This window comes from Tasmannia lanceolata, unplaced genomic scaffold, assembly GCF_043159265.1.
Source record: "Tasmannia lanceolata isolate RefF3 unplaced genomic scaffold, GAP_Taslan_0.1 ptg000002l, whole genome shotgun sequence".
NCBI lineage: Eukaryota > Viridiplantae > Streptophyta > Magnoliopsida > Canellales > Winteraceae > Tasmannia > Tasmannia lanceolata.
This window is the reverse complement of record NW_027518679.1, coordinates 40,358,393-40,370,120: the sequence shown is the minus strand read 5'-3', so window position 1 is coordinate 40,370,120 and position 11,728 is coordinate 40,358,393. Positions and strand designations below refer to the sequence as shown.

Here is an 11,728-nt window from a genome sequence, read left to right as displayed (position 1 = left end):
CTTCTCCGGTGAGATCTCGGCTACGCTCGGGTTGAACTCCAGTTAGCATATTTCTCCTACTTTTCTTCATTTTCCTTGCAAATCTGTTATTCCCTCTCTCGATTCTTCATTTGAAACCCTAATTTCTTAATCCATGGTTTACGATCAAGATTTTTTTCAAATCCAGTTGAAAATCTTAGATCCTTTTGTTTTTATTGTTTTTCGGAATCAGTTCTTCTTAGATCTGATGTTTTACCTGCATTTATAATCATTTTTTTTTTGTTGTTTACGAAACCCTAGATCTCTAAACTTAAGAGCTTAAATTCGAGTGAGAATTCTTTTAGCTCTGCTTTAGCTCTGTTGTGGATTTCTATCCAGCTGGTTTAATCTCGTCTTTGTTGGAAACGAGCAAAGAAGAGTTCATCCAAAAGATATTGGAGATTTGCAGGATTGAATAAGAATTGTTGATCTAAGGTGATATTGATAAAATCTGATTATTGCGGGACTCTAAATTCGAGTCATTCTACTATTGTTGAAGTTACAGGTAAGTTAATATATTTGTATTTTATCATCTATGATGTTTGAGCTATGATTTTCCCTGTGTATGATTGCTATTGTGAGTCAGTGATTCTTTTGTGATATATGTGATGTTTGACCTCTTCGGTGACAAAGGAAATGGATAATCTCATATTTAGGGATGCTCTAACTTTAAGAAAGATTTGATTTTTATTATTCTGCATTTGTGAACTGTTTCTGTTGAGGTTTCAAATTTTTTTTTTAAAGGGAAGAAAGGTTTTTGAACTCATTAATTACATTGGTGGAAAGACTGGACATTTGTCTCAAATTTAGGTGTTGTCTGATTCCCTTTGATCAATTTGAATTTTAGAAAAAGACAGAGGATAACAATTTGTTCCCCAACTTTGTATTTGCCTAATGCTCCTTGGCCTTCGGAATGCTTCATGTTCTTTATTACTTCTTTTCACTTTTTCTGAGAGTTTCTATCGTTTTCATATTATAACTCTATGTTCTGTCTCTATGTCCCGTCATGTTCTTCATGTTCTGTCAAGATTCTGTCATTCTTTTATGTTCTGTCATCTTAGCAATTTCATTGCCATAATTTATTTTTTTTATTTTTAGGTTGTCCAATAATATTTGGATTGTCATTTTTTTTTTGAATGCTTGTTACCTGTGTGATTCCTCATCTTTTGCCAAAGTTTGATATCTTGTTTCATAGAGTTTGCAAATAGGAATCAGGTTATATCCATAGCCATGATTTGAAACTTAAAAGTCAGTTCATGAAGAATTAAAGGCCGTTGGTATTCCCACTTCATTTTCTTTTATCACATGGAGTTCTGGAATGGTTTGAATCAATCAAAGATCACATAGTCCTTTACAACTTTTCAGGTTGAACTTTGTATGAGTAGTAACAATTAAGCTCCCAAGTGTTTCATATTGAATATCAATTCTTGTGTGGATGTAATGAGCATAGACATATGAAAGAGTGTAGTATTTGTGAACTTATTTACTGTATGGTATAGGGAATACTTGTCAGAATTCTTGGGAGGCTAATTAGAGTAAAGATAAAGCTTGGTTGACACCGATTCACATGTTTAGTTTCCCCCGGAGTATTGCTTCAAGTTGACTGGAAATATTGTTTCTTATATATAGGGAAATGACTAAAGTATATACTTACAGCTGATCATTTTAATGTTATCGTCTATCCATGATAGAAATAAAAAGGGTGAATACACATATGCTGAAGAGAAGGTTAGCTATTACTTCTACATTTTCAGCCTGGAAAGCATGATCTAATCGAAAATTATTCAATGCAGCCCTTTCCTTCTGAATCTATGATCAAAGTCACTACCCCTACTTGAATCAAATTTCTTCACTTTGGACCTATGGTTCACTGTCTTATTTGTAGGACCAATGACATTTTTCTTTTAGAATATTTTTATTGGGTGTATGTACCATAGATATAGTGTAGGTTAGGTTTTTTTTTTTTTTTTTTTTTTTTTTTTTAAAAGAAGTCCCTGGTAGTTTGCATATCTTATTTTTTGTTCTAGTGACCAAAGGTGAGTAGGGTTGGAGATATAGTTGAGGAAAATTTGACAAAAATAGTTTTTGGTTCTGGATTTGTTGTCCGTCAGAGTCTTGACATCTGTTATGGATTCTATCATAGCAAAGGGCGATGAAGGCGCTAGCCCAAGCCCATCTTTTAGGGACCTGCTCGGTCATAGTAGCACTCCCCTCTTTTGTTTAGTAGGCTTACCCAGCCTTTTAGATGTTTTAATCCTTCTTTAGAACCATTCCCTCATTGCAAGGGCAATGAAAGAGACATCTTGAGCCCACCCTTTAGGAAGACGAGCTACGTCTCAGCAGATAGTCATACTCTTTGAGAGACAGGCTTTGTCTCATTAGTGAGTCGCACGTAGGAGGCTTGTTTAGCCTCATCATTAGAAACTCCTTTCTTAGTTGTAGGCCAATTTGGTCTGGTAGTTGTCCTAACCCTTTTTATCATTGCAAGGGCAATGATAAGGATACTTGGAGCCCACCTCTCTTTTTGGAGACCTGCTTAGTCTCATTGATACCCTTCATTGTTTCCCCTCTTATTTTTTTTTAGACTTACCTCTCATTGCAAGGGCAATGAAGGAGTTATCCAGAGCTTACCCTTTTAGAGAGACATGCTTTGTCTCGTAGGAAAGTTTATCCTCAGGGAGACAGGCTATGTCTCATGTGGTAAAATTCAAACCCTTTGAAGACAGGCTTTGTCTCATTGGTCATAGTTGTCCTTCATCTTTTTTAAGAGACATGCCTTGTCTCATTAGCACATCCTTCTTAGAATTCCTAATTTCAGTGTCAGTCTTTAGCATAGGAGTCTGTTCTTAGCTAGAGAGTCAGTCCTTCTGTCTTTCAGGAGTCTGTCCTATCATCATAGGGGTTAGGATTCTTTCCAACCTCTCATCAAATATTGTGATTTTTATCCGCTCTTGTAAGGTATAGGATGCTGTCCAACCCTTGCAGAGTTGTTATTTTGTCATTTTCCCCCGCAAAGCATAGGTTGCTGTCCAACCTTTGCGGGATATTCAGGAGTTTGTCCTACCCTTATGATGATAGGGATTTGTCCTCTTGTGTCAAAAACTCAAAAATATTCAAAAATTTCAAAAAACACTTGAAAATTCAAAAACATCTAAAAACCAAAAATCCTCAAAAATCTGAGTCTTTTAAGAGTAGTTAGGAAATCTGTTCCGAACTACGTTGGCTTGATCCCTTCTACAGGGTACGTAGTGCAGCTTGGGATCTTTATCCCAAGTCCAGCCAAACCTTTAAAAATAAACATTTTAAACATTCAAAAAAATACAAAAATTCTTCAAAAACCTTTTTTTTTTCAAAAAGATCTTCCCCTAGAGTTAGGAATCTATCTTAGCTATTTGGGGTGTTTTAGAGTTAGGAGTCTGTCCTGATTTGTATTGATATGGTGTGTCCTGTCGTGTGAGTGTCCCTAGAGTTAGGAGGCCTCGAGTCGATCGGTTAGACATTTAGTCGAACCGATGGCTAGACTAGGAAGCATATAGTCAGCCCGTGGTTTTCTTTAGGATGCACAGCCTAGTTACACATAGGATGTAGGGCGCACCTGCATTAGCTTAAGGCTAATCAACTTGCATTAGTTAGGGCATATAGAGTCCTAAAAATTACAATTCACTTGAACGTAAGCAATTGTGCAAAAAGCTTTAAAAATCAGTCGAGTCTAGTGGATCGAGTCTAGGATAGCGGTTTTAGATGGTTAGGCATCGTAGTTTAGAATAGGCCATCGAACTACGTTGACTCTGATTCTTCTCGAGGCCGGGATACGTAGAGCAGCTGGGATGGACGGCCATCTTGGTTCGAGTCAATGCATTAGAGTTTTAGGATTCATTTTATCCAGTTATGTTTAGAAGTGAATTGTGTTGTGTATTTTGCTGTGTTTTCTTACTTTCATGTACAGATCCTATACCTTTAGCTGTAGTATGCATGTGTTTGCACACTAGAACTCAGACACCAATTAGGTATGACACTTATAACCTAGCTATTATTTGGCGACACTTCTTTCATTTCTTTTATGTGTGCTTATTATTCATCTCCGAGACATGCATGATTAGATAGACGTCTTCTCAGAGATATTCATTCCCATTTCATATGACTTTCGCCCAAAACTCTTCAAAATTATTAAGTAAATGGCGTAAGAGACCACGTGTTTGCACTTGGGCGGATGAGGTGCTCTTTAGACCTTCTGAATTCGTAACCAGGCACGAACCTTCTTTTATATATCTGGTTATCCGTTGCAACAGAGCATAGTATGGGATCCTTGGCCCACTTCCTTGGATGGCGACTCTTCTTTGTTTAAGGTACGCCTCGAATCTGGGCTAGTCCCCGAATCGAGAGGTATCTCACCTTTGTACCGCCACTCATGCTGTGAGGGGCACTTCTTTCGAGAGTTCCTTGGTAGAGCTCTCCATTCACGTGGATGATCCATAGAGACTAGCGCGTTGGGGCACATCCCTCCGCCGCCTCTCTCGGATCGAGGTCCACAAGGATGTCTGCAAGAAGAACTGAAATATTTAGGAATTAGGACCTGCCTATGATGTCTCTTTTCAGTTTTTCATAAACCAGTAGCCTATACAGTTTATTCTTCTTTAAATAGCACTGAAATCCAAAGTGACTCTATGTAAACTATAATTGAAAAGGCAAATGTCTCTCTCTATCATCTTCTTTTACATTCATAATATAAAGTAATTCTAAGTGAAAGCATTTTAACATCTAAGTAACTATTGTCCCTATTCCTAGAAGAGTAAACAAATTTCTTTAAATGACTACAAGACTTTGAAATCACTAAGCATTGTGATAATGGTAATAGGGCTTGTGAATATTGGTAACTTTGAATTGGTAGTAGAAATCACTAAACATACAAACCCCAAAGTTTTCAACTGAAATGATTTAATATGCCCCTAATGAAAATTACTGACAGTTTTGAATGAAGATAGGTCGATGAACTGAAAACTTACTTGACATTGCCATAGAAATAATATGCGAGCTAACACAACGTAAACTTTCTAGATGAGCGGACTCAAGGTTTTCCATGAAAACATTTGATGAAATAAATGTAGAACCAGACCTATCCTTTTGCAAAATGAATTACAAAAGTTAGGAACTACAAACATAAAATTTTAAACCTAACCATTTAAAAAAAAAAACAATGAACTAACGACCATTAGAGTTATAAAAAGTTGTTTCTATTTTACAGATTTTCAAAACTGAGTAAGTCTATAACTATTTGAAAATTGAAGGAATAGAAGAACATTCTTTCAGAGAATAAATTTTATACAAAGGATCAAAATGGGAAAGAAATAAAAGTATATGCCCTTTCCCTATTTAAACATAGGCATGTTGCATCCAGTCAAAATAAAAAGATAAAAAAATTTGTAGAGTTTTTAGTAGCACCAAAAGCATGAGAAATAGTCTTCAACACAAGCACTAGTATTGTTATTACAGTAGCACAAAATTGGCCATTTACATTATGAACCTCACACTTTCCTCCATATTTCAGATAGAAATACATTATTCAAATACATAGACTTTTTTTTTTTTAAATGTCAACTGAAATCAAAGCCAAGACACTTTACTCAAGTATGACGTAACACCCTTAAAATATTCACACATCATCTAGACTAACCTAAGGGAGGTTATCACTTCAAGACAAAATCAACATTTATAACTCTCTTTCACTACTGTCCTCTAAGCACACACAAAAATATACCAAGCTGAACATACGTATCAACAAACATCAAAGCCTCTAATTAATACTACCATTTCAAGGACACTAACAAGTAAAAATCATCACATTAAAAAAAAAGTCAACAACCTCCAGAACATCAATTTCACATTCTTATGCAATCATCGAATAAAGATGAACACAAAATAATCTATAAACATTGTCATAAATTCCAAACAGAATCACAATAGCATGCTGTTAAACAATCATTAGTGAAAGATTATCGCAAAATGTGAGCAACTAATAAGATTAAATAATATTTCAAAAAGAGGAAAAACAATTACCTCTTCTTTCACTTCTTTCTACCTAGGTATGAGAAGGAATGTTCAAATCTTTTCCTCTTTACCTTTATCCTCAGCTCTGCAATTCTCTTTTGAAAATCTCTAATTCTTCCTTGGATCCGGATCCTAGCGATCGTTCAACCGAGCTAGAATATTAATCTTCCTTTATACAGATTTAAGACATTTAGACTTCCTTCCTCGATTTTCAGAAAAGCACAAATCAAATTCCACCCAAAATATTCGGATCTAAACAAGTTCAAGCAATTGATGGCAAATTTTAAGGATTTGAAGCTTGGATCCGCAGTTTAAAAACTTGAACGAGTGAAAGGAATACATTAATCTATGGTTTAAAGGCGGATCTAGGGTTACAAATACTAACAATAAGAAAATTAGGGTTTAAAGCTTGGAAAACAAAGAAGAAGATCAAACAAGACAGTGAACTAAGAAATGAAACTAAATGAATCGGCCGGACTCTTGATCGGAGATCAGCAGGAGAAGACAAGGATCATGCTAGGGTATTGAATGACAGATGATATTGTTTCCAACTCTTTTTAGGAATGGATGTTAGATGTGATGTGTGGAGATAGGTAGCAGGATTACCTGGTATTGAATTTATTCTAGTTTTCTTCGCCTCTTTGAGAGACGGCGGATTCTAGTGTTCTTTTCAATGTCAGATGGTTTTGATATCAATTCTCTTTAGGATATGGATATTTTATTTTTCTTTTGCCCATCCCCAGGTCATGCACGTTTAGGTAGACATTTTCTCGGAGATATTTGTTCCCATTTCACATGATTTTCGGCCAAAATTCTTTGAAAACAATAAATAAATTGCATAAGAGACCGAGTCTGCTTGGGCGAGTAGGATTCCTAACACCTTCCCTACTCGTAATCTGGCACGGACCATTTCTTCTCTGGTTATCCGTTGCAAACAGAGCATTTATTTTTGGTTCCATGGCCTATCCATGGATGGCGACTCTTTCAAAATTTTAGGTACGTCTTGGTTTCGAGGCTTTTGTTTCCGGATCAAGAGGTATCTCTTATATCACCATAAGGCGTTTTGTTTTGAGAGTTCTTTGGTAGAGCTCTCCTTCATGTGGAGATCAAAAGGACCGACAAGGACTCGTTCCTTGACACTTCTCAAATCGGGGTTCACACGTTGTTCTGTCGAATTTCGCAGAACCACGAGCTATTTTTTAATAATAGTGCCGTTGTTCTACCTAAATCTCGGCAAACCCGAAGCCCCTTCGCCAACACAGTGCCGTTGTGCTGCCAAATTTTAGAGAATCCAAGGTCCTATTATCTAAATAGCACCCTTATTTTGCCGAAATCTTGGCAAACCCGAAGTCTCTTCGTCAAAACAGCGCCGTTACGCTGCCAAAATCTCCGCAATCTCTAAATCCTCTCAATAGTGCAGCTACTCTGCCTATTTCTCTTAAGCTTTTAGTAAATTTACATTTGTTTACCAAGCTTTATGTGATTTCCTTTACAGAGCAAGGTATGAGGTGGTGACATCATAAGATCTCCAGCTTACGTTGCCCCCAGAACTTAAGATGTAAATCTCTCTACCTTTCTTTTACTTTCTGCAATTTTCTTTACAAAGTAAGGTACAAGTGGTGACATCATAAAATCTCCGTCTCACGTTGCCCCCAGAACTTATGAAATAAATCCCTCTACCTTTCTTTTACTTTCTGCAATTTACTTTACAAAGTAACCAACACCCACTAACAAGACACATCTACAACAACTAACTCCCACTATCCTAAACCAATACACCATAGTTAACACCCATAACTATAAAACACATCCCCACAACTAGACAATAATCAGATTAAAACTACCCATATGCACCATAGTTATATGCACATAACATTCCTTCTCCCTTAGAATCGACATTGTCCTCAAGGTCGAATTACTATAGAAAAGATTGTCTTCCGCCCGGGTCCCAAATCTTATTGGGCACACTTCGATTGAGAAACACAATCAACTTTAGACCTCCATATTCTTCAAAAGTGATGACCGTGATCTTGTGAATCTCACTTTGGAAATCTGTTGTGGTGAAAGTTGAGAAGGGGAATACGATTTTTCATGATCATCAATTGCCGCTTTTTTCTTTCTCCGAACATCAAAATCTTCCATCTTTAGCCTTCCTTCGTCTTTGAGTATTTCCTCTATCGTTGTGCTGATTTTTTTTAAGCCTTCCATAAATTGATGTTGTTCTTCCATCATCTTCAAAGCAAGTGCTTTAATCTTTTCCAAATTGTCACGTATTGATTCCCAAAATTCTGAAGACGCAGCCATGGCGCAGGATCTTCCGCTTTGATACCAATTGTTACATGCCTAATTGGCCGTAACGGAAGTAAACGAAAATAAAATAGAAATGAGGGGGAGAGAGGTTGATTCGAGGCAACCGGACCTCCTAATGGCTCGATTCGAGAGGAACCATGACTCTCCTAGAACGAAGTCTCCTTTGTGCTGTAAAATTCTTCTCTTTCATTTTCATTAACATAAACTTCCTAAATACAAGAATGAAGGTAGTGCCACATAACTGCCCCATTAACCCACTTACATAACACATAACAAGTAACCAACACCCACTAACAAGACACATCTACAACAACTAACTCCCTCTATCCTAAACCCATACACCATAGCTAACACCCATAGCTCTAAAACACATCCCCATAACTAGACAACAATCAGATTATAACTACCCATATGCACATTAGTTATATGCACATAACAACACACAAGGACATATTATCAGTTAAAATAAATTACCTCGTAAGATCCTTTAACTCCATTTGGTGCAACGATTGTAAGAGATTGAAATCTAACTTTGCAATCTCTAGAAGCACATCATTTTGTTTATTCTCTGGTTGGTATATTGAGATGTAATGCCTATGCTCTAGCCTTGGTAAACTCTTCCATAAGGGCATCTCTAAGGCATGCTCTATTTGTGTTGCAAATTTAGAATCGTGATCGCTTATACCAGATTTAAGGTGTTTCCGTGTAAATGTAATGGCCTCATCTAATACATCCTCTCCTTGTGTACTGAGATATGCCACTTCATACAAGCTTAATAGGCCCCTCTTACCACTAATTAAGGTTAAGTTGAAGTTTCCCTGCTCATCTTTGAACTTTTTAAATACATCTATTTCAAAATCCAGCAATGTCATGTTATAAAGGATGTGAATGACAAAACTAGTGAAAGTAGCACAAGTTGTGCAATGAAAAATAGAAACAAAAAAAGGATTTACCAGAAGAAACATTAAACACATGCTGTCTTAGTAGTCGAAATCGGAGAGCAACAACATATAGATCATCGTCAGCAGCATAGGTATGGGATTCGTATAGTTGATGTAGTGCCTCGTTAATCTCCATTTCAAAATGATATGCCACTCAAGACGTTTTAGCACATCGATCAAATCTATTTCTTGTTGTGACCCCTTGGCACTGCTTAGCATTCTCTTCACTTCTTCCTTCAACTCTTCAATCCGCTTAGTCCATCCATGTAATTTCTGCATTGTACCATTCAGAAACAAATGTACATTAGCTACTATTACAACGAAACGTTGTAATTCAAAATAAATAAACGCTATAATTCAAAATAAAAGAGCGCTCTCTCTCTCTCATGTAGTTCTCTATTGAATACATAAATCCACAATTTTGTTTTCTTCTAAATTTCATACAATCATCCTTTTTCTCCGTTTTTAATCCTAACTACATAAATAGATATAATAGAAGACAAAAGAGATCATATCTAAAAACCCAGATCAAAGTCAAAATGCAGCCAAGAAAAATCCTTGTCGACTCCGCACAGACGTGGCAAAAAATGCAGTTGACGAGGTCATAACTCAAGAGAGTGAAAGGAGTTTTTATTAACTCTATAGGGCAAAATGCGAAACGTGGCCAAGGGGAAAGAGAGTTTACTCAGGGGAGTCCTCAATGACCCGGGGAAGTTTTAGATGCTTCAGATGACCTAAAAATAAACCGTTGAAGAGAGCATCCCCTAACATCACGAATGAGATCCCACATCGGAAAGGGTGGAAAAGTTGTTGGGCTATATATGTAGATCTCCCCTCTCCCCCTGTAGATGCGTTTTCACCATCTCTAAGGGGCAGGCCCCGCGGAGTGGGTCGGGCACGGTTAGTAATGCTGGAAAACAAAATCGGGGAGGGCGGAAGACCCAGAACCAGACAATATTTACACAGTCAGGCTGGGGCGTGACATAACGTTGTCAGATCGGGACCTCCAATCTAGTACGGTGTGCCAGGGAGGACGTTGGGCTTCAATTGGGTGGATTGTGAGACCCCACATCGGAAATGGAGGAAAATTTGTTGGGCTATATATGTGGATCTCCCCTGTAGACGTATTTTCAGCATCTCCAAGGGGTGGGTGCCCTACGGATTGGGTCGGTCACGGTTAGTACTGTTGGAAAACATAACCGGGGAGGGTGGATCTTTCACAAGATTTGGACACCAATTTGGGGAATTAAAAAATACTCACTGTTGGAACTCCAAGGCATGTGATAACAACAAGGAGAAATCATGAACCTCCAGATGCAATCTTGTTCCACCACCAACTTTCAATGGTATCAGTGCTGATAGTTACTTAGATTGGTCAATTTCCAATCAATGATACAGCATGGTTTTTACCGGTGCGCTCGGAGCCCATTCTCGGCTATCGGAGATTGAATATTGTTTATGTTTCCTATTTTAAATTGAAATTGTGCTCAAAGAATTTTGGTTTTTGGCGACAAAATTTCAAGCGATCCATTGGGAATATTGGATTCCTTGCGTTGATTGAAATCAAACGAGTAAAAATCCAATAGTTGGATCAAAGGTTACGGTGAAAACAAGAAAAAACCGAAAAAGAAACAAAACTAAGTTTTTTGGACTCGGTTGACCGAGGGGACCTTCGACTGACCTAAGATGGATTCGGTCGACCGAAGCCCAGGCTCTGGGTTTTTTTAATATTTTGTCTGAAAAGGACTGCACTCTCATAACCTCCTTTTCTTTTCATGGACCCCTTTTCGAACGTCTTGTTGAAGATTTATGTAGATCTTTCTTTTCTTCACACTCCATTCCTTGAAGGATTGAATACACCCCAACTATAATTTTGCTTCTCTCTTTCGTTCCTTATTTCCGCTCTTTCTAAATAGGCAGTAGCAAAAACTAACCCACATGGCTCTTTTTTATGGTTTGGATCAGTGTGTGATTTGTTTTGCCACTAAATGTAGGGGTGTTGCAAGTTGGGAAAGAAAAGGAACTGGAAGTTCAGCAAGAGTAATGGGCTGTTGCATGTATCATTTCTCTCTCTATCTCTCTTTGGAATGTATGCTCTAGTTCGGCAAAGCTATTGCATCCTTGATCGGTTATTTTCTAGTTGGAAAATCGCATGAGCAGAGGCCACTTCTGCTAGGATGTTAATCATACGTTTTTATCAGCCAAGTAGTGTTGACGGGGATTCTAGCCAATGCCAGCCGGAATCCTTTCTCGGCGAAGTCACCGTCATTGCCGTATTGATATTTTTTTGCCATTAGCAGCTCGTCGGAAAGCCAAAGCCGATCGGTGCAAACTTGCCGCTGCAATCGGCTGTAGCTGAACATGAACATGGGCTGTTTTTTTAGTTGCCAGAAGAGAGAGGGCACTTTTGGGGA

The 11,728-nt window shown here is 37.7% G+C and overlaps 1 pseudogene; it reads right to left on the bottom strand.

Annotated features, from left to right (window-relative positions):
• Positions 1–8,795: 8,795 nt before the first annotated feature.
• On the bottom strand, positions 8,796–9,622 carry LOC143891695 ((-)-germacrene D synthase-like; annotated as a pseudogene).
• Between the last annotated feature and the right edge of the window lie 2,106 nt (positions 9,623–11,728).